At 44.4% G+C, this 18,345-nt stretch overlaps 1 non-coding gene across 1 annotated transcript; it reads right to left on the bottom strand.

Moving 5' to 3' along the window:
- Positions 1 to 17,498: 17,498 nt before the first annotated feature.
- Positions 17,499 to 17,572, bottom strand: Trnat-ugu (transfer RNA threonine (anticodon UGU)). Its single transcript has one exon. It is a non-coding gene; the product is annotated as a tRNA-Thr (tRNA).
- Positions 17,573 to 18,345: the final 773 nt, after the last annotated feature.

The following is an 18,345-nucleotide window of genomic DNA, read 5'->3' as shown; positions in this document are numbered from 1 at the left end:
GGCGGCGAAATTACACCAGATGTACTGCGGCGTGTGCGACATTCATTACGACAGAGATTGCAATTGTGTGCAGCAAGTAATGGCCATCACATTGAACATCTGTTGGCCTGACATGTCGGGACACACTCTATTCCACTCCGTAATTGAAAACTGAAACCACGTGTGTACGTGTACCTCACCCCTCATGGTAATGTACATGTGCGTCAGTGAAAAAGACCAATAAAAAGGTGTTAGCATGTGGACGTAATGTGCTGTTCCAGTCTCTTCTGTACCTAAGGTCCATCACCGTTCCCTTTGGACCCCTACGTAATTCGGTGCTCTCCGATACACACAATCGAACAGCGGAGGAGTGCTACTCAAGCGTCAACTTTAAGTTACAATATCTCCGGATGTAATTGACATTTTACAATGCAACAAACGGCACTGATTAAGTGTTTGTTTATATGTTCAGATGTGCTAACAAAACTAACGGGGTTCCATTTAAAAAAACGTAGGTTTGTGTTAAAAAACATACTTCCGTGCAGTTTCGTATGGTTTGTATTAAACAATTACACTAGCCCCTCTCCTCACGTTCGGCCTGTGGAATCGATTCGTCAGTATTTGATGTGGTTTACGAAATATATCCAGCGGTAACGTTAGGTGACTCACCCTGTGTATTGACAGAACATTAAGGTTAAAAATAGTTGGTAAATGTCTAACACAAACCTGGTGATCAGCCCGAGCTGATGGCAGTAAGTGTCTTGCATGAAGGTCATAAACAAATTACAGAAGCTTGATGTCCATCGCAGAAGATACAGAACAGGCAAGAGGAACTAGAGACGAAGCTCTTACTCTGTCCAGAGAAATGGGAAAGCAAGAATTCATTGTAATAACGGAACTTTGAAGCTCTGTATTGGAAATAAGAGACAAAACAAGTAGTTATCTTCAAAAAGAAACAATAACACTGCACGTTGCAGCTAATTTGTTCGCTTCACTTGATAGTTTTATCATTAACCTCAGGGATAAATTTGATGATTTCGAATCGACCGCCAAAGAAAGAAACCCGGAATCTGATTACATGGACCAATCTCAAAGAAAATAACGTAGAAGCTCATTCCGGAGTTTTTTTATGGCTCTGCACCGTTAGTTCATCTGAACGGAAAAGAGAAATTCAAAGTAGAAACCTTTCTTCCCATAATTGATAACCTGAGCGTTCAACTAAAACAGTGATTAAGTTCGCATAAGAACATTAGTCAACGTTTTGGTTTATTTTTTCGCTTGAAAACTCTGAATTGCGAAGAGCTGAGACAACATTGCAAAGAATTTGGTGAAATTTATTGTGAATATGTTAACGATCAGAGATGGAAACGGAATGTCTGCATTTAACAGAATACTTAAAACTTGTTCATAGTAAAAATGGGGGAACTAATAGTATATTGGAAATGTATCATCTTTTGGAAGAAAACAAAATTAAAGACACATTTCCAAATATAGAAATCGCATTGAGAATCTTTTTAAGCATGATGGTAAGCAACTGCAGTGCGGAACACTTCTTCTCCGAATTTAAAAGAATAAAAATTAATTAAGAAGTACAATGTTTCAAGATAGATTAACCAGTTTAACGCTGGTGCCAATAGAATGTGATATGCTCAAAAATATAGATTTTGAAGAAGTAATTAACCATTTTGCCCATCTCAAACCTAGAAGGGTACCTCTTCAATCAACATAGATTTTAAGCACTAACCTGTGAATGCTAAAAGAGTTACTTTTATGGATTATATTATTTTATCTATTCATTTAACGTGACTGTAAAGAAATAAAAATATATCTAGTATCCCGATTATCTACTTTCTTTGTCTATTCTAACAAAATAGTGCACTGTCAAGGTCAAAGGGGCCCCATTATCCTAATGTGCCCAGAGCCTCCAAAAGGTTAAAGACGGCCCTGTCAGCCGGCCGAAGTGGCCGTGCGGTTAATGGCGCTGCAGTCTGGAACCGCAAGACCGCTACGGTCGCAGGTTCGAATCCTGCCTCGGGCATGGATGTTTGTGATGTCCTTAGGTTAGTTAGGTTTAACTAGTTCTAAGTTGTAGGGGACTAATGACCTCAGCAGTTGAGTCCCATAGTGCTCAGAGCCATTTTTGAACGGCCCTGTCCATGTCCCTCTCCTCAACGAAACCTTCCTCCAACCCCACCATTCCATACGCATGTCTCCTTGCATCCTCCATTGCACTGATAAACCCCATACTATTGCCTGTGATGGAGTGGCCATCGCCCATCTCTGAAATATGCCCTCTACTCCCCAACCGCTCCTCAATGATCCAGTTGAGCACCTCATCCTCGCCATCTTTCTCCAAAACTCACAGTAAACCTCGACAATATCTATATCCACCCTTACGATTTCCTGACCATGTAGACCGAACCTTTACCACATACAATATCGCAACTGACCTTAACCTTCACTCCCGCACCCCTGCCTTAAAAGGGCTGTGGCGTCAGTTTATAAACATCCTCAATGGCCACGATATCCATTCTGAGACAGAAACCACCGCTGATACCATTATTGTCTCCCCCAACCTCTTGAGGCGCATCACAGCAGAAGTCCTGGATCCAACTGGAAGTGATCACCCACCTGTCCTATCTCAGATCTCATACCATGTTCCCAACCCAACCCACACCACTCCTAATCTTTCACCCCAACATATCCAGGATTATTCCTGCGCAGACTAGAACGCATACCAAGACAAAATTAATATCTTCATCGAAAGCCACGATCCCAGCCTTCACAATCCTGACAACGTCTAAAGTGAGGCTGACTTCCTCCAACATACTGTGTCAGATGCCATTTCTAACTATATCCCACTCTCAACTCTCTACTACGACTGTCCTCCTCTTCCTCCATGTACTCTTGCCCTGCTTCAAGAATCCTGTCGCACCTACAGAGAATTTCTTCGTACTCGTGACTGAGACATGCTCATATACCAGCGACAGCTCCAGCGACATGTTCGCAGTTGCTTACAAGCCAAACGACATCAGTACTTGTACATGACAGCACTAAACTAAACGAAACACCTATAAAATCCACAAAGTATTGGAAAGCTTTCCAGAGAGCCTCCAGAAACAACCTCACTCCCACCTGTCCCAATCTACATAGGAACAGACCGCTTCTAGACATTTCAACAAAGCCAACCACTTCACGTCCTCCCTGAAAGACACATTCATCATCCCACATGATCTTTGATTACATGATGGACCCTTATGTGTATGAGCGTGCCAACACAATTACACCACCTTTGTCATCAAACTTCCAGTACTTACACAGCACTCCACGAACAGAGCTTCAAATGGTTCAAATGGCTCTGAGCACTATGGGACTTAACATCTTAGGTCATCAGTCCCCTAGAACTTAAAACTACTTAAACCTAACTAACCTAAGGACATCACACACATCCATGCCCGAGGCAGGATTCGAACCTGCGACCGTAGCAGTCCCACGGTTCCGGACTGCAGCGCCTAGAACCGCACGGCCACCGCGGCCGGCACGAACAGAGCTAAACGCGCCAATAACAGCAGATGACATTACACAAATACGCGCTAAAAAGAGAAACACTGTGCTCGGTCACAGCACAATTACCTACCGCCACCTCAAGGAAAGTCCCAAATCTTATAACGAATCCGTCTCCATTCTTTACAAGACAATACTGCACAGGTTATATTACCCAAAGCAGTGAAGAATGTCAAAAGTCCTCCTCTTCCTGAAACTTGGTAAACCTCCCGTGCAGACCTCGTCATTTCAACCCATCCGCCTGACGTCAATTTTCAGCAGAATCTTAGAAACTATTCTTACGCAGGGAGTCCATTAGCACCTTGCGATCCATTCCCAATACCCAACTTTCGCCCTACTATTCCATTGATTACCAACTTCTTTACTCTATCCGTTAATGTCCCGTCAACTGAACAAAAGGAAGTCTGTCATATTTGTCTCCCTTGATATCCAAAAGGTCTTTGACTGGATATGCCATTCTGGACTGCTCTTCAAGCTACAAACCTTTGCACTCCCAGTTAACTACGTCTGTCTTATAGCATCCTCCTTCAACCATGCCTGCTCTCACATATTTCACCCTGCTGTAGGTGTGCCTCAAGGTTCGGTCCTCTCACACCTACTTTACTTCCTCCAGCACCACTTGAATCTCCTTGTCGATCGGTGTAATGCATGGAAACATCAAGCCAACCCGCAGGAAGGCCAAGCCATCATCTTTGGGCGGACCACTCGGCGTTTCCGTCGGCCAGGTTTCCACCTCTTCTTCTACAACCCAGCCATCCCTCTAACAAAGTATTTAGGACTAACTCTCGACAGAAGACTGATAAGGAATGCACTTCTTCTTACCGTCCAACACAAAGCCCCAGACCGACTAAAACGACTAAAATTATTAACAAGTTGCACCTGGGGTCTACGCACTTCTACCATTATCCTCGCCTATAAATCCCTCATATGCTCCATCCTAACCTACGCTGACGTTGCCTGGATCTCTGCCTCGCTTAAATTCTATAAGTCACTTGAAATCTTGGAAAGACGTGCACTCCGCCTCACCTTCCTCATCCGCCTACCTTCCCCAACTCGCATCCTGAATCAACTCATCCACTTCCCACACATTCTTCTCTTCCTAAAGCACCTTTGAATCTGATACATAAATCGCAAAACCCAGTCCCAGAACCCAATTTACCACCCAATAATCACCAATCCAAATACTCTGCTGCGCCACTACATCCATATCGCACCTTTCATTCACCTCCATGCCTTATCCATCCTCTCCTGCGAGAATAAAAAAAAAAAAATGGTTCAAATGGTTCTGTGCTCTATGGGACTTAACATCTGAGGTCTTCAGTCCCCTAGACTTAGAACTACTTAAACCTAACTAACCTAAAGACATCACACACATCCATGCTCGAGGCAGGATTCGAACCTGCGACCGTAGCAGCAGCAGCGTGGTTCTGGACTGAAGCGAATAGAGCCGCTCGGCCACAGCGGCCGGCGAGAATTTTAACCAACTTCCAATCCCCAGCGATGAAATCCGTCCTGAGACGTGCCCCTCTTTCCAACCCTAATCACGACACTCCGCCTCACACCATCCTCCAACTTTCTCCTTCCCCCTCCATCCACTTTGCTGACTTCTCGTGCTGCCTGCCGTTCTGCACGCCGTACTCATCATCCCACCTTCATCATGATAATTTTTTCGAGTATCACCTCGAATCACCATTACACCAGGCTCTCATTTACGTTCAAGAGTGACTGTATTTTAACTGTAATATAAAATCATCAAACGAGTTTTAAAACCATCAGTATTTTCATCTTCGTGTATTTTACAAATTCTCGTTTATTGTCACTTTTTTTACGCAAAAATCGTCACTATCGTCCACCCATGTTTTTTTTTTTACAAAATCATCTCTTATTGTAACCTTTTATATGTTTTACCAGTTTTAAATACAGTTTTTGTAACCTTTGGCTGAAGAGCGTCTTTGTCTGCTGCCAGCCAGCACCCGTAGTGGGGAACTGAAGTAATAATAAAATAAAAAATAACCATCATTCGTCTCCTCCGTTACCCGAGTCATCAGAGCGTCGACTGCCTTGCAGTGGACGTTTGTTCGATTTCTGGCCAGTTTGGAGACTTTCTCCGCTCGGGGATCGGGTGTTGTATTCTCCTCATCATTATCAACAAACAAGTCGCCCAATATAGTGGCAACTGAAAATACTTGCAACTCGTCAGCTGAACTTCCCATGTGGGGCCTCCCGGCCACAGTGCCATACGATCATTTATCTCAACCATCATCCATTCCACCCACATCTTTTTGTGGTGCAAAATTTATGTGTGGATTATACGTTGCTTTCAACTAACATGAATTTTGACTACCTATCAGTTAGGTAAAAGCAATATTATGCTTTGTGTATTTTTTATGTTTCCCTCTGTGTTACCTTGAATCATGTACGCTGTGGCTGCAGTACTTCCACAACGGCTTACCAGCGTTGGGAAACCGATCTTTTATACTCCATTGCGCATCGGGTTATCGAATCGATAGAATGTGTGTGGTTTCTCTCTGAACGGAGCTATTACCGGTGAACAGTGGCGCGACTCCAGGGTCCCTTGACTTTGAGCGAGGGTACCGCGGGTCGTGAGGAAGCGGACTGGTGAACATGAACTTTGTGACCGTGGCAAGGTATTTGTTTAAATAAAGTTACCACACAGTACACAGTTTGGATTTAGGGTTGTGTCCATAAGGCTCTGTCCCTCCCGGTGATTGTTTCAATAAAGATGCTATTGGAGAGGTCCCAACATTTAGTTAGGAGAAGCAGTACGCAGTGATCATACTCCCCTAAGTGAATAGTAGCTTGAAGGTAAACATGTCAAGTAGATCAGTAGACAGTCCTGGACCTCAGGAACATCCTTTGTCTCTGAAATCATTGTGCCCGTATTCCAGAACTTGGATCCTGACATCATAGAACCTGTCCTAGTAGCCCGGAACTCTATGCTGTTGTAAGCGATCTAACAGATCTGAGCTAGATTGTAATGTCATAAAGCCAAGACCACTATTCCAAGACCGCAGCTCGTGGTCGTGTGGTAGCGTTCTCACTTCCCGCGCCCGTGTTCCCGGGTTCGATTCCCGGCGGGGTCGGGGATTTTCTCTGCCTCGTGATGACTGGGTGTTGTGTGATGTCCTTAGGTTAGTTAGGTTTAAGTAGTTCTAAGTTCTAGGGGACTGATGACCATAGCTGTTAAGTCCCATAGTGCTCAGCGCCATTTGAACCACTATTCCAAGTCTTGGTTCCTGAAAGAATCATGTTGATTTTTATAGAGGACGTTTCCGTTCTCCAAAAACGTCATAATACGTGAGCACAAAACATATTCTACTGTTTTACAAACGTCAACGATATAGGCCTATACTTACGTGTATCTGTCCTACGAGCGTTCTTGAAAACGGGAATATTGTGCACTTTTTCCTGTTGGTAGGTACCCTTCGTTGCTCCAGTTATCTGTCATAAACTACTGGAGGAAGAGGAGTAAGTTCTTTGGCCTAATCTTTGTTGAGTCTAACAGGTATCTCATCTGGTCCTGATGCCTTTCCACTATTAAGCAGTTGCAGTTGCTTTTGTCAATAACTGCCATTTAGACGCTCATACGATGATTGAAAGGACGGACCGTGTTAAGATCTACCGCTGTGAAGCAATTTCAGAAAATCGAATTCAGTATTTAGACCTTCTCTGTGTTACCTTCCCTTTCGGTGTCAGTACGAGCACTGAGTAAATGAATAGAGGATTTCGAACAGCTTACTGTTTTTGCGTACCTCTTAGGCTTTTCAGTCAGATCGAGTGACAAAATTTTAATTCTAAGTTATGAACGCTTCTCTCATTTCTCTCCTTACGCTTCGTTCGGCTTTCTTTTTTCAGCTAGCTTTTCACTCCTATTGAGTCTGTGATGAATGGAGATCGGATTATATGCATTTGCATGTTGCATATGCATTGTATATTTGGCTCCTTTTCATCGGTTATTGCAAATTTTAACTAAAGGCTAGTGGCGATGCATATTTACGCTCTATGTTTACAATATTTTAAAAATTTACACGGGCCGTCTCTAGTTCGGTCTATTTTTGATGTCTCACAGATTGACTGCTGTCATACCGTACGGGTCGGCAACAATTAAACTGCGCAAGCTTTCAGTCGCACGTCCAGTGTTTCAGTTTAGCTTTTTATTTACTTGCACACATTTGAACGTGTTTACGACGTGTAGTGTGTAGCGTGTCGTACGCCATGCCACCTGCAAAAAAACCTCGTTTCGTGGATAGCTGACCATCCTGGAAAACTTACGTATGACGGAACTGTTTCATATTGTCGAGTTTGTGAGAAAAACGTTTCGTGTAAAAAAAGTTTCAAATAGACGAGCATGTGAAGACAAGTCTTCATATAGCAGGAATGCAGAAGAAAGGACTACGACAACAACTTCTGACAACAGCAAGTTCCTGTAACAGGGATTTGTCCAAAGGTAACATGCATTGCATTCATTGCAAGCATTATTCCTCTTCACAAACTTACAAACCCTATTCTCAAGAAATGGTTCAAATGGCTCTGAGCACTATGGGACTTAACTTCTGAGGTCATCAGTCCCCTAGAGCTTAGAACTACTTAAACCTAACTAACCTAAGGACATAACACACATTCACGCCCGAGGCAGGATTCGAACCTGCGACCGTAGCGGTCGCTCGGTTCCGGACTGAAGCGCCTAGAACCGCTCGGCCACACCGTCCGGCAAACCCTATTCTCAAAGGCTTCCTGAGCAAATATTGATTAAATAAAAATATACCAGATGAATCAACACTGCGTAAAAATTACATACCGAGAATTTACGTAAATGTTCTGGAAGAACTACGCAATGAACTCAAGGATAGCACTATCTGGATTTCAGCTGACGAAACTACAGACACTTGTTACCGTTACATTGCAAATTTAATTGTTGGTGGTATAAAAAAAAGAGCCTTCTTCTTCCTGTTTAGCGAACTGCAATAACTAGAAAAAGTAAATCATTCTGCGATCGTCAGATTTGTAAATGAGGGTACTAGAAAAATATTTCCAGAATCTTCTGCAGATGAAAGGATGTTAGTGTTTATTTCAGATGTTGCTCCCTATATGACCAAAGCAAAGTCCTCCGAGTATTTTATCCCAATTTGATTCATGTGACATGCTTTGCTCACGGAGTACATCACCTTGCTGAGAAGTACGTCCCACGTTCATGAATGTAAACAAACTGATTTCATCCACGAAGAAAGTGTTTCTAAAGGCTCGTGCTCGCATCAAGACCTTCAAAGAAAAACTACCAAATGTGCCTTTACCTCCCGAACCAGTGCTAACTCGTTGGGTACGTGGGTCGAAGTTGTATTGTTTTACAATGAACATTTAGAGGCCATTAGAAGGGTAGTAAACGACTTCGATAGTGCAGAGGCTTTGACATTTTGCCAGTGCAAAGAAGCTTTTAATGATTCCGGTATTAAAAAAGACATTGCTGTGATTAGCGCCAATTTTCCCATATACTTGCTTGAAACTCAAGGTTTGGCGTTGAATCAATCTACTCAGTTAATGAACAAAATTATGCTAGTGAACTCTTCATTGCTCGAGGTATCCCGAAGAACACTGTAAGAAAAGTTTGAAAACACTGTAACCAATAACCCAGGCCTTGAAACCTTGTGCCAAAGTGTTAGTTTTATTAATGGGATAGGTGAACTCTTACCAGAAAAAATAAGTACCAACATAGCACCCAAATTCAAATACTCCCCAGTTACCTCAGTTGATGTATAACTGTCCTTCTCTGCTTATAAAAATGTTTTGTCTTATCGAAGACACAATATTACTATCGAATATTTGGGACAGTACTTAGTCGTTTATGTTTACAGTAATACAAAAACATAAAATAAATTGTAAATGATGCTTTGGTCCAATAGTATTAATTAAAAGTTAATACTGTTCAAAAAATGCATGATTGTATGTCGTTTTTTTAAAATAAAGTATTACGGAGTTTTCTAGCGTGCCTCTCAGCGTGCGACATATCTCGAACTGTTACCGAAAACAATAGCAAAGAAGAAACAGTTCTTGAAACACGGTATGCGTCCCCATTTTGCAAATTTTTAGAAAATAATCCCATAAATGCCCCCTTCCTAACCTCTACCAGATAGTATCCAGAAAATGGTATCAGCGTTCTAAATGTACCAATTTTTTGCGTGGCCGGCGCTCTTCCTCGTAACTGGTATACACAGGTTCGACTTTGAGATGTAACGCACGCAGTAACTCCCATGTTTTTTTATTATTTGATCTTGCGTATTTCGACACTTTTCATACATTTTTAAGCATTTTCATGCATATTTTAATATTTTTATGATGGATATAATCCGGTCTCTAGTGATGAAACACTCCTTGTTTATGTAGCAGGTTTCTAACACAGCTATTAAACCACGGTAGATCTTTCTCATCCCTTAAGGCCTCGCTCGGAACACAGTTGTCTAATGCGTACTGAACGATGCTTTTGAATTTTTCCCATTTGCGCTCCACATCTTCATCCTCAGCACTGAATATTTGATGCTAAGTATTCATGTACTCTTCAATTTGTATTGTGTGACTCTTGCTAAACAAAAATATTTTCCTACTTTCTTTAACATTCCTTGTGAAACCTGTGGTCACAGTTGCTGTCACAGTCTTATGATCACTGATACCTTCGTCTTTGCTACCTGATTCGATAAGTTCAGGGCTGTATGTTGCTGGAGGCCTAAGACGTTACCCTCACAAGTTGGTTCTCTAACTATCTGCTCAAAGCAATTTTAAGACAAGACAACCAGAACAATGTCACACAATTCCCTGTCTCTGGCAACAGTTTTGACAGCATGACACTCCAAATCTATGCCTGGCAAGTTGAAGTCACCCCTCTAACGACGGCAAGATACGGAAAATTACTTACGGTATTCTGCAAGTTCTCTCTGAAGCGGTACAGCTCCTGACCCAGATGTTCTGTAAAAGTATCCGCTTGCAATTTTTGAACGACCTTTGATGCTTAACTTCACCCATAATTCAAATGTCCGCCCCCGGTAGTTGAGTGGTCAGCGCGACAGAATGTCAATCCCAAATGCCCGGGTTCGATTCCCGTCTAGGACGGAAATTTTCTCCTCTCAGGGACTGGGTATTGTGTTGTTCTAATCATCATAATTTCATCCCCATCGACGTGCAAGTCGCCAAAGTGACGTCAGATCGAAAGACTTGCAGTCGGCGAACGATCTACCTAACGGGAGGCCCTAGTCACACGGCATTTACATTTTAATTCAGATTCGGAATCCGTGAAAACTATGTTAGATATTATCGCATTCTTTACTGCAATAAATACAGTGCTACCATTGGCGACTAATCTATCGTTGAGATAAATTTTCTAGTCTCAAACTAGGATTTCTTGCTGTTCCCTTCTGATTTGAACTAATCCGTGTTCCTAATGTTATCTGAGCATTATAACCGTCTTAGCGATACTAGTTCTGGGGCCTTTCATTGGATGCTCCAACAGTTCCCTATTACAATATGAACCTCTTGTACATCCGATCTGTGAGGACTAGGATTTCTGAGATCATTGCACCTGATGTAACTTTGATTTTGGTAGGTAATTCGTCTCTGATCCCAAGGGACGGTGGGGGGGAGGGGGGGTTATAACCTAAAAAACTCTCATGTGCGCCCCCCCCCCCCCCCCCCCCCCCCCCACGTACTCTGTGACCCTGTTACCTGCATGAAGTGGACGCCTGACTTATTAAGGGAAACCCTACAGTTCTCTATCCGATAGCGGTCGAGAAAATCTCATCCGTTATCGTTTCAGATTCACTCGAGTCTCTGGTTTAGACCTTCCACTCTGCTCCAAACCAGATGACCGCGATTGACCCTGGGTACGATCCTACAAATTGCGAGCTTTTGTTGCACCACGTGTACGATGCTAGTTGCCGTCATTAAATCGGCCACCTGCTGAGAGAAACATAGGATGGTCTCAGAACCCAGCTGGCTGGCGCCGTTAGTTCTGACGTATACCACTATTTGCAACCGGTTGTACCCACTGCGTTCCATGGCCACAGGCAGAGCCCCCTGTACATCACAGATGAGACCAGCGGCAAACATACCCAGTGCAGACTGGCATTTTTTCCAGCACTGCATGCTATTTCCCTGATGGGGCCCGTTACCCGCCTAACGTTGGACTAGCATACTCGACCTATGCACTTGTCTGGATTGGGGGCAGGAAAATCGGCCGCTGGCCCATCAGGAGAGTCATCCCGTGCTGGCTCTGAAGTGTTACCAGCACTGGGTAACATATCGTACCCGTCAGTAAGGCGTAAGGAGCCATATGTGCAGCCCGTCCCCCCTTTCGCATTCCGCCCAGTGGCATGCAAACCAGCCACTGCCCGCCACTCACTCTTGAGTGGAGGCAAACATGATGCAAATCAGAAGAGTGGTGACAACTATGTCTCGCGGGAATTCCAACGGCACCGAGGGTGTCACAGGTCTCGTCAAAGGCGCCCCGATGTGGCCGCAGCTTTGAGCAGTAGCTGGAAGCCTGTCAACTGTGGCCAGCACAGTCTCCCGGTGTTACGGACAGCAGCACAGTCCCTATCGATATCGCACTGAGAAAAAAACACTGAATAAGATCTCAAAAATGCAAACAAAGCAGTGAAGAGTAAGAGATGATGATGATGATGTTTGGTTTGTGGGGCGCTCAACTGCGTGGTTATCAGCGCCCGTACAATTATCCAATCTTTGCTCAGTCCAATTTCGCCACTTTCCTGGATGATGATGAAATGATGAGGACAACACAAACACCCAGTCATCTCGAGGCAGGTGAAAATCCCTGACCCCGCCGGGAATCGAACCCGGGACCCCGGGCTCGGGAAGCGAGAACGCTACCGCGAGACCACGAGCGGCGGACAGTGAAGAGTAACTGCAAAAGTACAAACAGATTCCCGAAAAAATTAAAATCACGCGACTGTGGCACTTCTGAGGTGAAAAGGTCAAGCTGCTATACAAACATTAACTCACCGAACGCAACTGCACAGCACACAGAAATGCCGGCCTAAGTAGCCGTGCGGTTCTAGGCGCTGCAGTCTGGAACCACGAGACCGCTACGGCCGCAGGTTCAAATCCTGCCAGGGCATCGATGTGTGTGATGTCCTTTGGTTAGTTAGGTTTATCTAGTTCTAAGTTCTAGGGGACTACTGACCTCAGAAGTTGAATCGCATAGTGCTCAGAGCCATTTGAACCATTTGAACAGCACACAGACAGATAACGAAATGAGGCTACCAAATAGTAGCTCTAATTGTTCAAACTACCCGACTGTGGCGTTGCAGCCGGCGTAAATCTATACTACTTAAACTACGATACACAAAGAAATACGCAAGAAAACAAAAACTAACTCTAGTGTATTTTAGACGGCCCTGAAGGTGATATTAATAATCGAAATCACAAAATGAAAAGCGCGAGCTGCTATGTGAACACTGAAGGCAACTGCACAGTACACAGGCAGACAAAGAACTGCCGTCCTTACGCGCTCGTTCCATTTCACATCGCTACGCAGTGCTACCCCCAGATATTTAATCGACGTGAATGTGTGAAGCAGCACATAACTAGTACTGCATCCGAACTTTACAGGACTGTTTCTCCTACTCATTTGCATTAACTTAAGTTTGCCTACATTTAGAGTAATCTGCCACTCATCACACCTAAGACAAATTCTAAGCCACCCTGCACCCTTCTACAGTTACTCAACGACGTCAGCGTCATCAGCAAACAGTCGCAGATTGCTTCTCGCCATATCCGGCAGGTGATTTACGTATACAGGACGTGTCTCATATGAGTCGTCAGGAGCCTTTTCAGTGATGGTTCGGCAGATATTTGCAATATGTTATTTACAGTGTGTAGCTGAAGCTAGGCCAAACAAACACTGCTCGTCACGTATTTCACGCAACGCCCAATGTCGGCGGGAAGCGTCGGTTTGTTTCCTGATACAAACAAAATGATTTGTAAAATAGTCCACATTAGATAGAGCGGCACCAAACTAGTCTAGTGCGATATTCATTATATCGATATGAATTGAAAGCAGCAGTAAAACTCGAGAAATAGCTAGTACTACACCAGCGACTGAACAGCGCGCAGCTGCCTGTCAGTATCAGTCAGCGAGGGCCAGGGCGTTTCTCTCACTGTTGGAGCACTGACTAGTGTTTTATTGTTCCTGTTAATTCATATCGACAAAGCGAACATCGCACTAGACTAATTTGGGGCCGCTTTATTCAATCGGTGTGTAAAATTTTGATTGAAAGTCGTTTTGTTCTGTCGGCACTGGGCGACCCGATGGCGATGTAGGTGATGAGCAGTGTTTCTTTGGCCTAGCTTCAGCTATGTAGTGCAAAAAGGAAACTGCAGATATCGGCAGAAACACCAGAGAAAATGCGCCTGACGATTCATAGGAGAGAGAATATGCACAGAGAGAAAGAGCGCCCCTGTCACACTTCCCTGCGGCCCACCTGACGGTACACTTCTCTCTGTTGGACAATCAACGTCGACGACAGCATACTGGCTGCTGTTACGTAAGAAAGCTTCGGGTCACTCACATACACTATGTGATCAAAAGTATGCGGACACCCCCCAAAAACACGTTTTTCATATTAGGCGCACTGTCCTGACACCTTCTGCCAGGTGCTCCATATCAGCGACGTCAGTAATCATCAGACATCGTGAGAGAGCAAAATGGGGCGTCTGTACACGAGATTTCCACACTCCTAAACATCTCTAGGTCCACTGTTTCCGATGAGATAGTGAAGTGGAAACGTGAAGGGACACGTACAGCACAAAAGCATAGAGGTCGACCTCGTCTGTTAATGACGGAGACCGCCGACAGCTGAAGAGGGTCGTAATGTGTAATAGGCAGGCATCTATTCAGACCATCACACAGGAATTCAAAATCGCATCAGGATCCACCGCAATTACTATGACAGTTAGGCGGGAGGTGAGAAAACTCGAATTTCATGGTCGGGCGCCTGCTCATAAGCCGCACATCACGCCGGTGAATGCTAAACGACGTCTCACTTGCTGTAAGGAGCGTAAACATTGAACGATTGAGCAGTGGAGAAACGTTGTGTGGAGTGACGAATCACGGTACACAACGTGGCGATCCGATGGCAGGGTATTGATGAAGTTTGACTTCTGGGGCGCTCAACTGCGCGATCATCAGCGCCCGTACGAAGTCCCAGTTGTTACACAGTCCAATTTTTTTCACAGTCCAAATCTAGCCGTTGTCACAAATGATGATGCATTGATGAGGATAACACAGACAGCCAGTCCCCGGGCAGAGAAAAATCCCCAACGCCGCCGGGAACCGAACCCAGGACCCCGTGATCCAGAGGCAGCAACACTAACCACTAGACCACGAGCTGCGGACCCGATGGCAGGGTGTGGGTAAGGCGAATTCCCGGTGAACGTCATCTACCAGCGTGTGTAGTGCCAACACTAAAATCCGGAGGCGGTGGTGTTATGGTTGAAATGGCGCGAAACACTATGGGACTTAGGATCTGAGATCATCAGTCCCCTAGACTTAGAACTATGTAAACCTAACTAACCTAAGGACATCACACACATCCATGCCCGATGCAGGATTCGAACCTGCGACCGTAGCAGCAGCGCGGTTGCGGACTGAAGCGCCCAGGACCGCTCGGCCACGGTGGTGTTATGGTGTGGTTGTGTTTTTCATGGAGTGAGCTTGCACCCCTTGTTGTTTTGCGTGGCACTATTACAGTACAGGCCTACATTGATGCTTTAAGCACCTTCATGCTTCCCACTGTTGAAGACCAATTCGGGGATGGCGATTTCATCTTTCAACACGCTCGAGCACCTGTTCATAATGCACGGCCTTTGGCGGAGTGGTTACACGACAGTAACATCCCTGTAATGAACTGGCCTGCACAGAGTCCTAACCTGTATCCTACAGAACATCTTTGGGACGTTTTGGAACGCCGATTTCGTGCCAGGCATCACCGACCGACATCGATACCTGTCCTCAGTGCAGCACACCGTGATGAATGGGCTGCCATTTCCCAAGAAACCTTTCAGCACACTATTGAACGTATGTCTGCGAGAGTGGAAGTTGTCATCAAGGCTAAGGGTAGGCCAACACCATATTGAATTCCAGCATTACCGATGGAGGGCGCCATGAACTTGTAAGTCATTTTCAGCCAGGTGTGAGGATACTTTTGATCTTATAATGTATCTGGGAATCTACTTCGTGTGCTCGGATCTTCGTTAACTGTCTGTAGCGGGGCATTATGTCAAATGCTTTCCGGAAATCTGTGAATATGGAATCTGGCTGTTGCCCTTCATCCATGTCTTCATCCATTGCCCTCTGCATCGTCATCCCCTTGATCATTGCAGTTTCTGCTGTCATTGAAGGGCAGCTTGTCACTGCAAAGCGAGATGTCCCGAAATCCTGTCCGCCCCTCCACCCGCTTCGATAAAGCCGTTTGCAGAACGAGAATGACTTTCTACATCGGAAGCCTTCTACCAGCACTGTTGATGATATTTATTCAAAATTTAGGTTGCAGATGGATTCAAACTCTGCTCCTAGGACGATATGATTAAGTGTCAAAGATACTACTCACGGGGCACTGTTATTGTCTAATTTGTTTAAGTGCTTATTTAATGCCATAATCCAATTAAGTTCACACCATCCGAACAGGGTGAACTTCGTTGAACGATATGCGTCTCACGAAATATGGTCCTATGCATGGAGAACGTATTTCGCTTCTCGCCTCGGAAACAGCTGTTTCATGTGAGGTTACCACATTCTGTGCCGCTGATTAGTCCCAATAATTGTTTAGTCGAGGTTAGTGATATAGTATGGTCTCCCAACATTATCTGCAGAGTGAACACCACGATTTGTGATTTGTAAAGTGAGACTGATAGCCAATTTTAATCAGCCGATCGACGCAACACGTTTGAAGGCATTTAGTGCGTGATATTGGCGTAACATTGACCTTTCCCGTCGCTCAAGAGAGCGCGAAGTTGGTCCTTTTCTCGAACTATGTCTCAACAGTCTTGAGTAGTTATTGTTGCTACACTGTTTTAAACACTTGCAGTTTTGGATACATTCCGTCCATTTTTTGTGGGTGATCCATCCGCCATACACTGTACTGTAATTCGACTCGCCTTAGCAGGGAGCACTATGTATAGAGGTCTGCGCGGATTGGAATATCCACGGATAACCTCAGAAACATTGGCTCTGCAGATCAAAGCCTGCGCCAGATATACGCAATAATAATTGCTTTTTAATTAAAAATTTAAGGAAGCTGCAAGTAATTTTCTCGTCTATCAGTATTCCACACGGTCGATAATAATAATTATTATTATTTCTGTAAGCTATTATTATCACCTATTTAGAGCAAATCGCCACTACATTGGCGTTATTGAGCAGTGTCACGGAGAGGCTAGATGAGCTGTTGATATTTGAAGCGGCTGAGGTGGTGACTTGCCCTTCTTCCTGATTTTCTCGCACAACTGTATGTTCAATCTTGTTTTCGTCGTACGAGCAGCTGTCTCACGTCTGAATCACTTCTCTTTCGTTCGCAGTAATAGAGACCACAAAGCTATATGAAGGCTCTATACTATACACCATCAGTTAGAATGTTCGCTTTATGGTCTTCCTCCTGACACGGATATTGTCGAGAATAAAATCAGTAACCTATCAAGGTGCCTCTTAAGTACATTTACAAGTACACAGTGCAACGCTGACAGGGCTGTTAATCACAGATTCTGATGAGTTGTGGCTGTGTTGCAGAGGTACCTGTCCTGAGCATCTGGCTAGCGGCTTCTCATGCGACGGCCCTCAGTTTCTGAGAAAATCGATGTTGAATGATGACTAACTGAAAACCTCAGCTGCCGACAGGTGTTGTTGATATACCTCGATGTGGACAGCTGAAAATGTGTGCCCCGACCGGGACTCGAACCCGGGATCTCCTGCTTACAGGGCAGGCGCTCTATCCATCTGAGCCACCGAGGACACAATGAATAGCGCGACTGCAGGGACTTACCCCTTGCACGCTTCCCGTGAGACTCACATTCCCAACTGTCCACAATTCTACATATGTATTGTACCTTCTAGAAATTTGCAAGGGGTAACTTCCTGCAGTCGCGCTATTCATCTGTGTCCTCGGTGGCTCAGATGGATAGAGTGTCTGCCATGTAAGCGGGAGATTCCGGGTTCGAGTCCCGGTCGGGGCACACATTTTCAGCTGTCCACATCAAGGTATATCAACAACACCTGTCGGCAGCTGAGGTTTTCAGTTAGTCATCATTTATTCCAAGGAAAAGCTGCACCGTCAACAACAGTAACTGTTCTTTCGAGAACAAGTTATTGTCTTCGTATATATCGATGTTGAAGTTTTACGGGTACCTTACACATCTGCATCTTTAGCTATATTTCGACCAAGTAAGCGTAGCGCAACTCAGCGGCTAAATTTTGGTGTCACCATGCTAGTAATACGGGTTCAAATCCCGCCGCGTAATTTTTTTCTTCTGTTTCATCGTAGAGAATATCATTAAATAGCATGTGTCTTGCAAAATTATTAAATAACAGTCATTTTCGCTGTAGGTATTTTATTAATAAATCAATCATTACAGCGAAATTTTTTCAAATGTGTATTCCATTTGTTACAAAATTACAGAATCGTCTTACTCACTATCTCTTGCATCGCTTGTTGTGCTAGAAAGTTATTTCCGATAGCATTTGTCGCGGAAACAACCAAAACACAAATTCGTAGAGCACCATTCAAA

Source organism: Schistocerca serialis, chromosome 4 (assembly GCF_023864345.2).
Source record: "Schistocerca serialis cubense isolate TAMUIC-IGC-003099 chromosome 4, iqSchSeri2.2, whole genome shotgun sequence".
Classification (NCBI taxonomy): Eukaryota; Metazoa; Arthropoda; class Insecta; order Orthoptera; family Acrididae; genus Schistocerca; species Schistocerca serialis.
This window is presented reverse-complemented; position numbering and strand designations above follow the sequence as displayed.